The 17022-nt window shown below is 42.8% G+C and overlaps 1 protein-coding gene across 2 annotated transcripts in view; it reads left to right on the forward strand.

The window, feature by feature from the left end:
* Positions 1-17022, forward strand: part of KANK1 (KN motif and ankyrin repeat domains 1) — a 190460-nt gene that overhangs the window by 58802 nt on the left and 114636 nt on the right. The window contains exons 1-2 of one of the 2 annotated variants that reach the window (XM_036330933.1): positions 9869-10182; positions 10435-10560. The gene's annotated coding sequence lies outside the window, so the exon portion shown is untranslated. Of the gene's footprint in view, positions 1-9868; positions 10183-10434; positions 10561-17022 lie in introns of those variants that run through there. The other variant, XM_036330932.1, reaches the window with a different exon arrangement.

Raw genomic sequence — 17022 nt, forward strand, 5'->3', positions numbered from 1 at the left:
CAAAAATTATTTACAGGTTTCAGTGGGTTTTTACATTAATAGGCACAATCTAGACTTATTTCTGCTCACTGCTACCTTTGTCCTCCTCATTCCCGGGCTTGCACCATTTCTGGTTTTCCATGGCTCTCCTCCTGCCTCCTAACACTCTTTTGTAGATGCCCTCACTGTTAAGCATCCTCTGTACTTAATTCAAATTCTCGAGACTCAGGATCTCATTGGTCCGGTTCACCTTATGCCAGGTCAACTCATGTAAGTCTCCTTGATAAACAGTGCTGGTTTTGACTTCATCACTTGGCACAAACATAGCTGTTCAGGTAGCAAGGAGTGTGGATGGGGCAACTTATGGAGAAGGGGCCTGGTGTGGCTAGAATGGTGACTGGCCTCACCTTGCACTAGTATGTCTGTGGGAGTAGAAGGGACACCACAGTCTGACTCCCTCTGTTTCCCCTTTGCAAATTCGTGCCAATATCCTCTTAAAGACCATTAGGCATATTAAGCAAAGTTTTTGTAATTTAAATAAACCAGAGACCATTTATGCCTGTGAAGATCTTCCCCACCCCCACATCCACCTTCCCTATCTCATTACGACTAGGGAGGAAATGGTAGCGGCACCATCTTTAAGACTTAACCCATAGTTCTTGCCATAGGAAAGACTGGTTTCATGTTTGCTCCCATTCAGCCTTGTGCAGACAGGGGCTTAAAGATTTCTTGTGCAGAACACCACTCGTTTAAGTCCCGTCTGCATAGAAAGGAGCCAGTAAGGAAAATGTCTGCGGTATTTCCCAGTTTGGAATCGCCATATAAATGAAGCGCATGCTTGGGAATGCGAAACCTGTTTATGCATCCGTGGGAATGTTTCCTTTTGAAAGGCACACTCTTCAGTCCTTTTCTTGTAGAGCTTCAGTGCAGTGTTGGCCCATTTTAAAGGCTGTTGGGCCCCTGGGGCAATGCATGAGCTTGTCAGAGCCAGACCGTTCCAGAGCCAGACCTTCTCATATGAGTATGTTCTTGTTGTTCTATGACTTTCAGTGCCCATATGTGTATTGAATTTAGAGTTAATTTTTTAAATTGGCACAAGACTCTCCAGCATGGACAAAATTTGTATCTTCTAAAAGAGAGAAAGAAAAGAAAGAGAATTAACTTTTTATTGAGCGCCTAAGCTCAGCACTTGGCAATTTTTGTTTTATTTAATCTCTGCCCCTATGAGGTAACTATGCTCATTCCCACTTTACAGGAGGGAAAAACAAAGCTCAGAAGTTGTGATTTGGCTAAAGTCCTAGAATAGCAGGCCCGGTGTGAGGTAGAAGGTGATCCTGTGTGACAACAGCTTACATTTCTCTTAGGGAACTAAATGCCAGTGGTGGTAAGCTGTTAACACACATTACTTTATTCATTCTCACCACATTTACGTTTCAGAAGTTCTAAAAATCAGTCTCATAAGATTGTTTTTAGACAAAGAACAAACTATTAAAAAATCGAAGTAGCCGTAACCGGTTTGGCTCAGTGGATAGAGCGTTGGCCTGCGGACTGACAGGTCCCAGGTTCGATTCCGGTCAAGGGCATGTACCTTGGTTGCGGGCACATACCCAGTGGGGAGTGTGCAGAAGACAGCTGATCGATGTTTCTCTCTCATCAATGTTTCTAGCTCTCTATCCCTCTCCCTTCCTCTCTGTAAAAAATCAATAAAATATATTTTTTAAAAAAAGAAATCGATGTAGTTCTTTTTAATCATTTTTGTATTTTTATGTCAACTCTTCAAACTGCGTACCCAGTTTTCACTTAATTTTATAAACTGTTATTTCCTCATCTTAAACTCTTCATAAATGTTTAATGTCTGCATAATAATTTAATTACAATTTTTAAGTTTCTGACTTTTGGTTCTGTAATAGTTGGGCAGTGAATATGTTTGTGTCTAAGTCTATGGGTTTTATTTTTAGACATTATTTTCTTAGTGTGTATTATTAGAAGTAAAATTATAGGGTCAGAAGTTACATTTATTTTTAAAACTGTAACCACTTTAAAGGCCCTTGATGCCTTTCACCGATTTGATATCTTTTAAAAATGGGAGGGACCAGTGTCCATCCCCATGGTGGTCTGTGAATGCCCGACTCCCTGTAGACCAGCCCATGGCGGGGGGTGGGGTCGGGGTAGGAGTGGGGGGAAATGGATGGTTCTGGTGCTCCGACATCCAGCTGCAGGCTCCATGCTGGACCCGCTCCTCTGTGGGGAGTTTGTGTGACAAGGTGGTGTCATGTGTCTACTCCACAAGAAAAGGCATTGTTACCAAGGCAAACAGTGATACTTGATACCGCTCTGTGCACGCCAGAGCCAGAGCAACCTTCACCAGGGGCATTGTTGACAATTGCTAGAGGTTGTGGCGATGCAGAAGTTACATAGTGTTCCTTTGGCAACACATGTTCATGGATTTGTTCTCATGTCGGAGCCCTTCTTAAATGAAAATTCTGAACACCCACACTGGGGAAATATGTGTAAAAATAACCTAAAAAGCCTTAGGAATGCATTGTTTGTTAAGCTTTAAATAAAGGAGATTCCATGTTGTTGAACAAGGCAGGTTGCTTTTTCCTTTTTTTAATATGTAAGGAAACAACCATGTTTCACTTTAAAATAAAATAAAAATTTTAAAGGAAGAACACATTTCTAGTAAGGAAACAAGCAAGACATGCATTAAAATTAAGTGAAAACCAGGCACTTGTCATCCCATGTACATTTACAATGAGAAACCACATAGTTCTGCTTTTTTTAAAGAAGGCTGAAATGCAATTGGAGCACAGAGCCTCAGCTGAGAAATTTAGACACCTAAAGTGAGATGTTTCTTAATTTATCAGAAAAATTAAAGGCAATCGATTTTGTTTCAAGGCAGTACACAGATTATTCAGAGAATAAATATGGGTTTTTAGGAAAGTGCTTAATGAGCATTTGGTAAGGAGGCAGATACTGGTCTTCGTCTTTTTGGCTCATAAAATCAAGTCCTCACCACAGGACATTCTTCCCAGTTAACCCGTGGGTGTAGGTGCAGCACAACTTGGGAGCAAGTGTTTGCCGCTGGGAGGTCGCTGGGAGGACATGTCCATTTTCTTTTGTCAGGCATTTCAGTTTAAAACAAGTTGGAACTGAAAAGTCAGTGTTTTGCCTCCACTTATATATCTCTACCTTGTATTTGCAATAAATAGCGGTTACAGATACATATGTAATTTTTAAAGGACGTATAGGGTATCCCAAAAAATGTATACACACACTTGGAATAATTATAAAGGCAGTGTTTAAGCTATCCGCTGTTAAAACGTGTATGCATTTTTTGGGACACCTATATTTGTCAAGCAGGGATTTTTAGTATGCCAGTGCATTCTTTGCATCAGTATGTTTTAACTAAGGAGGTAGCAATGGCTGTTTCTAGCAGAAAGATCTTCCTTTCTTTCTTTTAGAAAATTTCTGAAATATGATTCATTTTATTTCTTAATTGACTTTTGTTTTTGAGAGAGAGAGAGAGAGAGAGAAACATTGACACGGGTACGAAACATGGATCGGCTGCCTCCTGCTCACGCCCCAACCAGGGATCAACCCCTTTTGGTGTACGGGGCAGCACCCAACTAACGGAGCCATGCAGGCCCGGACTGAGGTATGATTTCTTGTTGGTCTCTAGGATGTGGTGAGCTTGTATCAAGTGGCAGATCTCTTTAGGACTTGCTTTTTCATTCTATGCCATCTTGTCTAACATGACCACAATCTGTATCCTAGTACAGTGAAGGCCGGGTTTAACAGGAAGTCGTCATTTGTTTCCAGCATGTTTTGAGAAAAAATATTTGAGCTGGTACAGATTTTAATTACTGGCAGGCGGAAGAGTCTGACTCGCGGAAACCGTGATGCTGTCATACCCGGACAGGCGCGTCTTTTCCCTCCTAAGGAGTTCACGCCATCACCAAAGGCCGTCTTCATATCAGAGAACAAGAGAGAACTTGTAAATGTGGAGGGCCTAGGTCAAGAAATTAAAATTGCTGCCTTACCGGTCTCTAAATGTATCTAATAAATAAGTCAGATTTTTTAGGCCAGAAGTAATGTAAGTCGGTGCCAGTGAGAAAAGGAAGGCTGTGAGGGAGGAGGGATTATAACGTCAAAAGTGTTGTTTTCTTCTTATTTTAAAGACAATAAGAAAATGGTTGACAGTGTTTTCCAACTCACCCCTCTCCACCGAGATTGATTGATGTTCGCCTTAAAAATCCTGAATGCAAAGACAGGAATTGCTTCCTTGTGGGAGTGATTGATGGATAAGGGTCAGGCTTCCTCCGTTACACGGTCATGGAGATGCATACGCACTCGGAGACTTGAGTATCAGCCTGGGGTAACAATAGATGGACAGTGCGCTTGTTGTTTTTGTCATTGAACCGAGCTTCAGTTAGAGGCTCAGAGGAGAACGCTGGGAGGTGCTTGGAGGGGTCAGGCAGGAGGATCAGTGGGGCTGGGCCCGTCCACCTCTGCTCTGTGCTTCCAGGGTGTTTGCCCTGGGAGCCCGGGCTGCCTTGCTAGGGGAAGGAGTCATTTTGTCCGAAGGAAGTAGGACTCATGGAGGCGTGACTAGCATCATCTTGCCTTGGCCCTAGGGCTGCACTTATTGGAATGGCTCACCTCAGATTCACTCCTCTCTTGGGAAAGAGGACAGACGTTCTGGGCCCAACATTCCAGGAAGGCTGAGGAGCAGTAGGATGGGCAGGGCGCCAGCTATCTGTGCTGAAATACCAGAGCCCGGGCTCTGATAACTAATGAGGCTGGAGAGCACATTCCCATGGCATACGTTACAGCTTGACCCAGTTGACGGGGCGCTCCGGGGAGCCCGCCTCAGTTCCCTCTCTTTCTTCCCTAGAGTGGAACGCGGCATTTCTGTGATGGTGAATACTGAAACGAGCGCCTGCGCCACCCCGTTCTCAACGGGGAAGAAGCCCTTGTTTTAGAATTCTTTACTGAAAATACTACTGCTCTCTTTTTTAAAGTGTGTATATATTTTAAATGGAAGCCTGTATGTGTTGCATTCTGTCTTTATACACACGGCAAAACTTGAAGTAATTTGTTTTCACGAGGAAGAATTAAAAGCATCTTTTCAGATTATGCATAATTTTGAGATAGATAACATTTGCTAGGTTTTATCTAGTTTATTTGTTTGTTTGTTTGTTTTTAAATCTCACCGGAAGATATGCTTGGAGAGAGAGGCAGAGGGGGAGAGGGAAGGAGGGAGGGAAGGGGGAAGGGAGAGGGAGGGAGGGAGTGAGGGAAGGAGGGAGAGAGAGAGAGAGAGAGAGAGAGAGAGAGAGAGAGAGAAAAAAACATCCATTGGTTGCCTTCTGTTCTGGGGACTGAACCTTCTACCCAGGCATGTGCCCTGCCCGGGAACCAAACCACAACCTTTTAGTGCACAGGGAAATGCTCAGCCAACTGAGCCACTCCAGCCAGGCTTTGAAAAAATATCTATAAAGTTTTCTCCCATCTTGCCTGGTAAATGATAGGTCTCTGGTACTTACCTTAAATGCTACAGAGTATTTCGATTAAAGCAGTCAACAGTATTCTAAAAGACAAGGCCACAGCTGATCGTTTGGTGACATCCTTAAAGTTACATAGTAAAAACCCTCTAATCAGACTTACAATATTAGGGAGGGAGGTATTTTCACTGTACATAGGGAAGGTTAAAGCACAGAGAAAGCTAGTACAGTACTTGCTTGAGGTAAGTCATATGGTTGATAACAAAAGCCACATTCTTAGTCCTTTAGCAAGGGACTTATGTTTTATGTAGTAAATTAATCAGAGAAGATAGTATTCTAGATAATAGCAAAGGATAAGCTTAATGAATGGTTCTCAAACTATGGTGCCTGGGCCAGCATCATTCATCCTCTGAAAGCTTGTTAAACATTTAAATTTTTAAAAATAGACATGTTTCTATTGGTTTTTAAAGGGAGAGGGAGAGATAGAAACATCCATGAGAGAGAATCATTGATCACCTGCCTCCTGCACGCCCCCTGCTGGGGATCAAGCCTGAAACTGGGACATGTGCCTTGATGGGTAATCAAACCGAGACCTCTTGATTCATAGGTCGATGCGCTACCACTGAGCCACAGCAGCCAGGCTAACAGTGCCTTTATAAATAATTCTCTGGGAAGGTTAAGATACTTCTCGTTTAAACTTTGGGGAGAAGAACACACTGAAGGTCCTTATGGCATCTTCCAAACCCCCTGACAGCGCCACCTGCTGATCATTACCTGCTAGAACGTCATTCCCTCACTCAGAGTACAGCGAGGGGCCTCCTGCCACCTCATCCCAGGCCACCCCCAGATGTGGTCACTTCTACAGAGAGCGGAAGGAGGAGAAACACTGGAGAATCTGGCGCTTTCTGTCCTGGGGCTTATGGTTTAAAGGGTCGATCTGAGCCAAATGGTAGCCCCATCATTGGTGGCCTTCCGTTCACGCCCCAACTGGGGACCGAGCCCTCTATCCAGTTTCCGACCTGAATAGTAAAGAAACAAAAAAAACATTGGCCTTTGTTTCCTTTGCTTTAAGTGGAAATATTCTCCCTACTTTATATATCTAGATACCAGGAAAGGAAGTTGCTTTGGATGCCTGAGTGCCCTTTATTCCCTCTGTAATCTCTCTCAAGTGTGACTTTTTTTGGCCTTTGCCAAGCAATCAAGGTTAAAAAAAAAAAAAAAAAAGTATTAGCAGTATCGTTTGCATGGATAGCAGTCAGCCAGACAATTCATTTCTGATTTATTAATCCTAAGGGAGAAAAGCACTTTTCTTGAGTCCTCTGTACAAAATTTTAAAAATTGAGTATATTTATTTTATTTTTTTCTCTCCTGGGACCGTATAACAATTTGAGAGTGTATCTCATAGTTGATTTTTAAAAAACATATGCATTGATGTGTAAACCTAGCTGTTTCTATAGTGTTAACACATTAGTGTAAGATTTTTAAGGAAAAATTAATTATGACATTTGAAAATAGCCATTACCATGTTGGGTATTACCACATTTCTTTTCCATTTGAAGAAATTGTGCTCGGGTGTTCATGGGGGAAATTATCCCTCCCCTACCATTATCTGTCAGAAAACAGAGCTCTCTAGACAACTGTTTTCTCTCCCCTCTGTCTATGTAACTTGTATTTGAGATGTAGGTCTAAGCCAGGGGTCCTCAAACTACGGCCCGCGGGCCACATGCAAATACAAATATTGTATTTGTTCCCGTTTTGTTTTTTGACTTCAAAATAAGATATGTGCAGCGTGCATAGGATTTTGTTCATAGTTTTTTTTTAAACTATAGTCCGGCCCTCCAGCGGTCTGAGGGACAGTGAACTGGCCCCCTGTTTAAAAAGTTTGAGGACCCCTGGTCTAAGCAATGCTAAGCTGACAAGCCTATCCGTGGGGAAGGACCAATAGCAGAACACTCTGACCCCTGGAGTTTTACTGTTATATCTTGATTTAATGAAATGCCTGTAGCTGAAAACAGATAAAGAGGGTAAAGCTTGCGCACAGCATTCATTAATCCTAAAACATGCTATCAGGGCCCGGCTGGCGCGGCTCAGTGGTTGAGGGTTGACCTATGAACCTGGTCCGGGCTTAATCCCCAGTGTGGGGCATGCAGGAGGCTGCTGATCAGTGATTCTTTCTCATCATTGATGTTTCTATATCTCTTCTTCTCCCTTGCTCTCTGAAATCAACAAAAATAATACGTATTTTAAAATGCTACCAGGGCAACCAGCATGTTGCAGAGGATCTGTGAGTGCTTCTTCATCTAGAATTTCAAGCAGTACATAAAATATTTATACAGCGCCCTGCTGCTTCACCCCTGACGAGAGCACTGGTTCAGGTGTGTACGGTTACTGCTGGCATTGCTAATGTCCGAGCTGCCGAAGAGCCTTGAATGGTATTTGGAATGTTAGAAAGTCGGGTACCTGTCATGGGGTTAGGTTTGTAGTGACTGATAAAGTGGCCCTGGTTCCTAAACATAAATATTTATCTTGTTACCAAAATGGCACTGAAGAGTGAAGACACATCACAGAGGAGGGAGAAGAAGAGAGTTTTCACATGGAAGTTAAAAGAGTGGATGGTACCCAGTTGGTGTGGTTCAGTGGTTGAGCATCGACCTATGAACCAGAAAGTCACGATTCAATTCCCGGTCAGAGCACATGCCTGGGTTGTGGGATTGATCCCCTGTAGGGGGCGTGCATACCTCTGACCCACGTCCTTATCCCTAACAAATACTTAATGGTGTGTTCGAGGATATCCATCTCACTATTATCTATCTAATAAAAAATCGCAGTATTTGACGTCACTCATCTATCTTTGGGCTAATGGGCCTCTCCACTCACTTGGTCTTTCTCCTACCTCTGTAACCACCCCTCTGTGCCTCCTTTATCCGTTCTTCCTCTCCCTCCCTTCATCCTTCACTGTCTTCTACTCAGTCCCCTTAGAATTTTCATTTAGTCTTGGGGCTTCAGCCATCTTTTTTGAGTTAAGAGTCTAAGAAACAGTCTTTCCCCGCTGTGAGTCATCCCTGCTGTTGCTTTGAGTTTGGACATAAAATGTTTGTTTGGAATTAGAACACATCCGCTTTGACATAAAATCTGCGCACATTGGACATACTTAGAGCTCATCTCCTGGCTCCAAGTAGAGGCCCCTGGATTGTGTGCGAAGGTCTGCTCCTGATGGCGGAATAGGTTTCTTGTGTGAACTTGGTGCACAGCAGTGTGAATGCATGAAATATCACTGAACTGTGTACTTTAAAAAATGGTTAAGATGTTAAATTTTACATTCTCTATATTTTACCACAATACATTTTTTATTTTAAAAGAAAAGAAAAGAAGATGGTGTAATTCGTAAGAACCTTACTTTAAGGCACGAATGCTTGTAAATTTCAAAAGCATTTGCAGAGCTGATGCAAAAAATCCAGGATTTGTGAAAATCCTAATGTTGTCCATGCTGAAGTGCAAGACTAACTTAAAATAATCAGAATAGTCCCTTTCAAATTGGACAACTAGCTCAATAAACAGAAGACAATGGATGGTACTGTTAACCCTCTCAGTGTGAGGGTTAACTTGTTGGAAAGGTGGGTGGGCATTGCCAGAACTGGAGCTGGGCCTTGCCAGAAGGGATGAGAAAAGCTGTATCTTGCCCGGGGAAGGATAGCTGCAAAGGCAGGGTGTATGCATTCTTTGGAGCAAAGACTTATCTGATGAGAACAGAGGGTGTTTGTTGGAAATTGGAGGAAGATAAGATAAAGTAGATCTAGACTGAAGTTTGTGTTTTGTTTGTGTGGTGTTTTGTTTGTTTGTTTTATGGAAGAGAGATTTATTACCACCATGGGTAAGGATATAATAGAATGTTAGACTTGGAAATTAGAACAGAGAGCTTCAAAGCTGGAGATAATCCTGTAAGGTAGGGTGGGAATGACTGTTTGTTGAGTACCTGCTGTATGTCAGGTGCAAGACCTCGCGGCTCTTATTCTTACAGCAACCGTAAGGGTAGATGATATTATTCCCATTTTATGCATAACACACTGAGTTTTGAGGAAATAGAACTTGTCTAAGTTCTGCGTGTGCCTGGGCCAGGATCCAAGCCCAGGGACATAGGCCTTCAAAGCCCAGTGAGGACGGAGAACACCAAAGCCAGTTTTATAGTGAAGAGAGCTGAGACCCAGGAAACAGGGACTGTTTGAGGTTATACAGGTCATAGGATGGAAGCAGCTGTTCTGCAAGAGAGAGAGGATAGGTGGTGATCCGCAGAGAGAGAACAGGTTAGAGCCTGCTGCTACGAACAGGTAGGGGTGCCAAAGAATTTGGTAACAGCGGTGGATTGGGATGAAAAAGAGGCAGAGAGCGGTAGGACCTACAAGGGAAAGCTGTGGTGGACTGACCTGATGGAGTAAAGGATGATGGAGAGGGATGACTGGGAAATAATCCCACAGTTAATCCCAAGGGGCTGCCATTGATAGAGAGTCTTCAGTGGAGCTACTTTTAAGAGAAAGGCCATGTGTTACTGACGGAGTGGTCTGACTGAAATGACAAATGTTAGAAGATAAAATTGATGGTATTGATGAGCTGAGTGATGCATATTGGTAAATACATGGAGAACAGCAATGGAAATGAAGGTGAAAGGCCGTGAGGAGCAGCCCATTTCTTTGATGTGATGGTGAGAGATACACCCCAAGAGCAAGCAACTAGCTGTTACCTACGGCCGAGGAGACTTGTGTTTGCATGACATGCTAGGTTCTCTGTTACTCTGGCCTGCCCCTTCCCAGCAAGAAAAGCACTTCACTGTACTTGGATTCCTGAACTGCAGAGCCGCCTCTCACACTTGATTCCCCTTTCCTGCAGGTCTGCAGCCTAGAAAGGAATATTTCTCCATCACATTTCCCTCAACCAGATTCTTTTATCTTTTCAGAATGATTGTCACTATACCGGACAGACTGCTGAACTCCTGAAGTCCTTCCATCTTTTGACCACACGAGGAAATTGTCCATGGAGTTGAAATATTTATTGCAGTAATTTCTGGCCTTACATAACTGAGGTAAGCTATGCTTTTCCCCGTATACTTGTCATGAAGTTGCTGTGCTTGTCTCTTTTAACTGTGCTTTTTAAGGGACATTAATCCACTTTCCCCTACCTTTTGTGCCCCAGTAATTCTCCAGAGTGCTCCTAACCTGCAAATGTAGATATGGGTGCAGAAAAGACATTTATAGGATGAAATATGAGCAAGCTGTTTGACTCTGAAGAATAAAGAGGAAAATGTATTGCTCTTCATATTAAATCAATAAAATATCCCATTTCCATAAACGCAATATGCATGGAGTGGATTATGCTAGAGAAAAATCAATAGATTGAAAGGAGTATTATTAAGGCTACTTGAAAAAAATGGAGATACTTAAATATTAATATATTGCTGGATTTATTCAAGTATAGAAAACCTAGAAAATACAGAGAATTTAAAAGAAAAAAAATCTGGTATTCCACATCCAGATATATAATCAAGGTTAAAATAGTACTGCATTAATTATAATGTTTGTATCACAAATACTTGTAATGATATGTGTGTTCATTTGCTAGATTTTTAAAGAGTGAGCATCATCACATGCTTACTCAGTACCAGGCTCTGTACCAAGCATTTTACATACATTAATTTATTAGTTTTCACTACCCTGTGAGGTTGGTACATTTTCATTCCCCATTTAAAACTTGAGGTTCAGAGAAATTACATGACTTGTCCATGCTCACACAGCTGGTAAACCCACTCAAAACTTGAAGTAGTCAGGTACCAAAGTCTATAGTAATGGGATTTTTACACACTTCTATTTCTTAATAAAATGCATGTTCCTTTCCCACTATCTCATCATCTTAAATGACCACGCTGTGTTCACTATGGTAATGCAGTGGTTTCTCTACCCCCATCTCCTTTTGTTGGACATGTATTTGTTTTCCTATACTTACGTTTAGAAATAACATTGCAGTGCACATCTTTTGTGCACAGCCATAATTCCCCCAGGACAAATTACTGTAAGTGGCATTGCTGAGTGAATGAGAATGTGGAAATGTACTGTTTAGGGTTTGATACACTCTGCTAATTGTCTCCTCAAAAAGTTGTGCCAGTTTATAGTCTCACTAGCAGCATATGGAAGTGCCTGGTGACCCTAAGTTCTCAGCAATATTGGTAGTTAGCAACTTGGACACTTTAAAAAAAAATATTGTTACTAATTTCAGAGAGGAAGAGAGAGGTAGAAACATCAATGATGAGAGAATCATTGATCGGCTGCCTCCTGCACGCCCCCCACTGGGGATGGAGCCCGCAACCCAGGCATGTGCCCTTGACTGGAATCGAACCTGGGACCCTTAAGTCTGCAAGCCGACGCTCTATCCACTGAGCCAAACCAGCTAGGGCGCAACTTGGACACTTTTGTTTGCCTTTTAAAATGGTTCCAGGTGTCCTTGTTCAGGTCCATATTCTTGCCTCTAATACTCTAGAGCAGGGGTCCTCAAACTACGGCCCGCGGGCCACATGCAAATACAAATATTGTATTTGTTCCCGTTTTGTTTTTTTACTTCAAAATAAGATATGTGCAGTGTGCATAGGAATTTGTTCATAGTGTTTTTTTTTTAAACTATAGTCCGGCCCTCCAACGGTCTGAGGGACAGTGAACTGGCCCCCTGTTTAAAAAGTTTGAGGACCCCTGCTCTAGAGCAATGGTCGCCAACCTCTCGGACCTCACGGACCACCAGTGGTCCAGGGACCACTGGTTGGCGACTGCTGCTCTAGAGCCATGGCCCCCTGACAGGTTTCTTTCTCTCCACCATAGACCACACCTTGTCACAACAGAATTGCAGGACAGAGGGTAAAAACTTGGACTCTAGAGCTAGGTGCCTGGGTTCAAATCCTGGGTGTACCGCTTTGCCTCAGTTTCCCCGTCAATAGGATGATAGTAATGAAACCTCTCTGGTAGTGGTGCTAGTTGATGTAAAGTACTTTAGGACGGTGCCTGATTCTCGGTACCTGCTCATTCATTGTTAGCCACTAGTGTTGTCTTCCAGAAGTCCATGCTTGTGTCATTTAAAAACCAAAGGCTGTGCTTGTTTTGAATGAAATATGATCATTACCAAATATGTAATTCACAGTAGAAACATCGTGCTGACGCTGTAGTATTGTGTTAGCACAGTGACCAACCTGAAGGTCACAGATAACCACTCCAGCCTTAGTGGATGCTGAGAGGTCAAGGATAGTGAGGAAACAGAAATAACAGGAATAACTAGAACGTTAAAGTGCCTTATAAACTCACAGAGCACTTTCACACACATCATCTCACCTGATCCTCACAAGAGAGCTGGGAGGGAGGTGGAGCAGCTATTAGTAACCTCGGTTTACAGAGGAGGAAGCTGACTTGGAGGACTTAAGTGACTTGCCCACTTAAGGTCATGGATGTGGTCGGTGGCAGAGCGGGGCGTCTGTAACTCTCGCCGCTTCATGACAGAGATGAACTGAGGAGGCGCAGGTGTAGATACCCAGGCCTGGGAGTCGAGTCCTTCCCCTGTGGTGTCCACATAGACTCGCCGGGACTCAGGAATGCCCTGATGGTGTTCCCCTGAATCTGTTCTTCACATAGCTGAGTGATCGCTTTGGAGTGTAATCACGGCTTGGCACACCCCGGCCTGAGCCCAGCATGACATTCTCCCTACCGAGGCCTGCAAGGCCAGGCATGATCTGGCATCGCCTGCTCTCCAGCCTCAGCTCTGTTACTCACTCTAGAACACTATGTTCCAGCCCCACTGGCCTCCTTTCAAGTCAGGGAACAGGCCAGGCTCTTTCTTGCCCCCGGGATGCTTTTCCTTTGCTTGGAACATGTGGTTGTGCCTGTACATGTGCAGGTGCGTGCTTGCATACATGTGCTCACACACACATTTCTTATGGCTGACTCCTCCTTGTCCAGGGAGGCAGCTCCCGGAGAGAGCTCTGGAGCAGGCTGCTTGGGTCCCCGTGGCTTCCCCATTCCCTAGCCCTGTTTCCTTGGGCAGGTTACTGCACCTCTACCTCACCTGTAACCGAAGAATCATCATCATAATAGTACCTGTCTCAGAGTTTTGGAGGACCATGTGGGTTAACTCATGCAAAGCTCTTAGAAAAAAACTGCCCTGTGCATAGAAGTGCACACCCGTGGTAACTGTTAACAAGATCGTCAGCTTAAATCTCACCTCAGTCAGAGTGCCATCCAACGTTGGCTATTTCCTCAGTATTCTCTTCCTCAGAATCCTGCTATTTTCACCTTTGTGCACATATCATTATGGAATTTTTTTTTTCAATTTCCCCCTCTAGCCTGTGACTCTACAGGCACAGGGGCTGTGTCTGTGTTTTCCACAGCTAGCTCCCTGCTGCTTGGCATCTAGTGTTTCTAGAAAGAATGCATGAAAATCAACATCTCCAACCATAAGATTGCATAGAAATGCTACCTACATTTTCTTACTGTAGTATGATGGTTTTATTTCACATTATAAAGTATTTCATCTGTATAGAAGTTAGTTTGAAGTGTGATTTGAGATATGAATGAAAACTAATTTTTTTCCCCAAATGAGTAGCCAATTGCAATTTTTGTGATTTCTTTTTTTAAAAAATAGGTATATATATTTTTATTGATTTCAGAGAAGAAGGGAGAGGGAGAGAGAGATAGAAACATCAATGATGAGAGAGAATCATTGATCGGCTGCCTCCTGTATGATCCCCACTGGGGATCGAGCCTGCAACCCGGGCATGTGCCCTGATGGGGAATCGAACAGTGATCTCCTCATTCATAGGTTGACACTCAACTACTGAGCCACACCGGCTGGGCTTTTGTAATTTCTTTTAAAGAACGCTTCAATCTAAATTACAGTCCTTAGGAACTCTGATGTTTCTTTTGTTTGTTTTTTCTCTTCTTGAGTAATCCTTTTGCAAAAAGTAAATACAGAAACTGTTCATCCAGTTGAGTTGAATTTCTTGTGAGCGTGCTGGCCCCGTACCAGGGAAGATGCTCCTGGGGTCACCTGCCACGGCCTGGCTTCCAAGAGGAGGACATAACGTTACCAGCGTAGGGGCTTGTTCCGTTTGCTCAACCGCTAGGTATTTTACACAGACTTGTTTTAGATATTCTGACTGTCCTTTTAAAAACCCAGTTGAAACCCTGAAACTTCACCATCCCAATGACTACATTACTTTTCCTTAACTGCTTCCTGCACTTGGATGAGGGACAAAAATGCTTTGGCAGACCATGTATTGTAGTCTGTGGTTTGGCAAAGTTGGTCACCACTCTTTTCCATATGTACATATTTAAAAATATATTTTTATTGATTTTAGAAAGGAAGGGAGAGGGGGAGAGAGAGAGAAAGATCAATGATGAGAGAGAATTATTGATTGGCTGCCTCCTGCAAGCCACCTAGTGGGGATTGAGCCTGAAACCTGGGCATGTGCCCTTGACCGGGAATCAAACACAGGACTCTTCAGTCCATAGGCCGACGCTCTAGCTACTGAGCCAAACCGGCTAGGGCTCTTCCATATTTTAACTTTTAAAATTAAAATTAATGAAAGAAATAATACATCCCCATTGTCACATATTTAAGCCATAAAAGTTGTACACAGAAAAAAAATTACTCTTGCTTCCCACTTTCTGGCCCACTCAATATAACCACTGCTGAGTTTATTGTGTATTTTTTGTAGATTTTTTTTATGCTTAGTAAATATACAAGCTATGGCAAAGGTAGGTTTACAGTTGTGAGTACGTGAAACAGTTTATTGTATTATTATTTATTAATTGTATTATTTTCCATACAAACAACTGAAAACCTACTTTTGCCCCACTCTTTATTAGATCTACACACACACACACTTTTTTAGAACAATGTCATAAACCCACTTTCTTACACATGTCAATGGGCCTTAACAACACTTGCAGCCTTTGTTCTCTGGCTGGCAGCGTCTTAGAGAAGTCACTAATGGATATTTTCCCAGGGCTTCAGCCACCAAGTCCTGCTTAGTGTGTTCGAAGCACTGGCTGTAATCTTCCGGAGGGCAGGGGCCAGGCACAGTCAGGAATGCGGTGTCATCTGATCATGATTTCCCTCTCACTCCAGCGGAAGAAAGGAGGACTTACAAGGGGAGCCAGTGGAGTGGGAAAGGAGAAAATTCTCCTAAGTGCATGAGGGCGTACATGTAGCGAAATGTTTTTCACTGCGTTATGTAACGAGTGCATAGTTTGATTTCCAGGGAAACGGGGTGGCAGATGAGGTGCTGTCAGGTTATACATTTTTTCTTAACACCGTCTCTCATCATTCTCTTGCGCCTTTTTGTGGTGGTTGTCGCTGGTCCATGAGAATAGAAGGTAAAGTTTGGGATGGAGTCAGGTGGAGGGCAGTGACTCACCGGGCTGTGCCCTTCACACCGGCATGAGAAAACCTGCCGTTGGCTGGCCCGGCTGCTGATCTATGGCACTGCATTCCAGAGAACTAACTGTGAGGCTTTCTGTGATGATGGGGGCTCTGGACTTAGGCAGAATTGCACTTGTCAGGGTTCCCACCGTGCCCGCCTTATTACGCTGGGGAGGCAAGTTTCATTGCTTAAGGGGACAATTTACGGCAGCGGGCTTATCCCCTAGTTTCAGCTCTTTATGTCTTTCTGCCTCTTCATAAAATGGGAAGTCACAAAGCAATTAAATGGTAGTGTAGTTTTCAGGCAGAAGGTGGAGAGAGGCTAACCAGGGGAAAGGCTAGCATGATTGACAGAGGCTGGCTGGAGATTTACATTGAGAATAACTCGTTCTTCAAAACTTTCTTCATTTGCTCGGAGGGAATTATGAGGTAAATCATACACCAGGAGGATGGATGATTAAAAACACAGGAGTTATGATTTCTTTTTGACTTTGTAAGTCTCTAAATCCTCCACCTTAGCATAGAGCTCTCATTTCAAGAATTCGATGGAATGATGGGAACCAGCCCTGCCATGGATTAAAGTGAAGCAGAAATACTTTAAAATCTTAAATTGTTAATAAGCTTGAGATTATTTATATTTTGTAAACTGTCATGATTTAATGCAATAAACTAGAGAATTGATGAGTGACTTTTTTTCCCCTTTAAAATCAGATTTACAAGTGTAGATATTTTTCAGAAGTCAAAAACATTGAATGGGATTTCAACTGTTAGGTTCTAGAAGTTTTAAAATAGCATTAATAATTTTTAATAATGACGCTTAAAATTTGAAAGAAATTGAACATAAAAATTTGGAGAGTTAAGATTCCCTGTCCCTCTTCTTCCAACCTGCTTTAACCTATAAAATAAATTCTTTTGATTTAGCTGCTTTGTATTGATGATGACCTACTTATTCCTATCAAGAGAACTAACAAATAAAGACATATAAGTTCTACATGTCATCCTTTCCTATTACAGAAATAATTTGACTTTGAAAAGGGTTGAAAAGCTGCCTCTTGATTTGAAGTTCTTCTGTTTGTTCCCTAATAATCACATT

This window comes from Myotis myotis, unplaced genomic scaffold, assembly GCF_014108235.1.
Source record: "Myotis myotis isolate mMyoMyo1 unplaced genomic scaffold, mMyoMyo1.p scaffold_m19_p_12, whole genome shotgun sequence".
Taxonomy (NCBI): Eukaryota; Metazoa; Chordata; class Mammalia; order Chiroptera; family Vespertilionidae; genus Myotis; species Myotis myotis.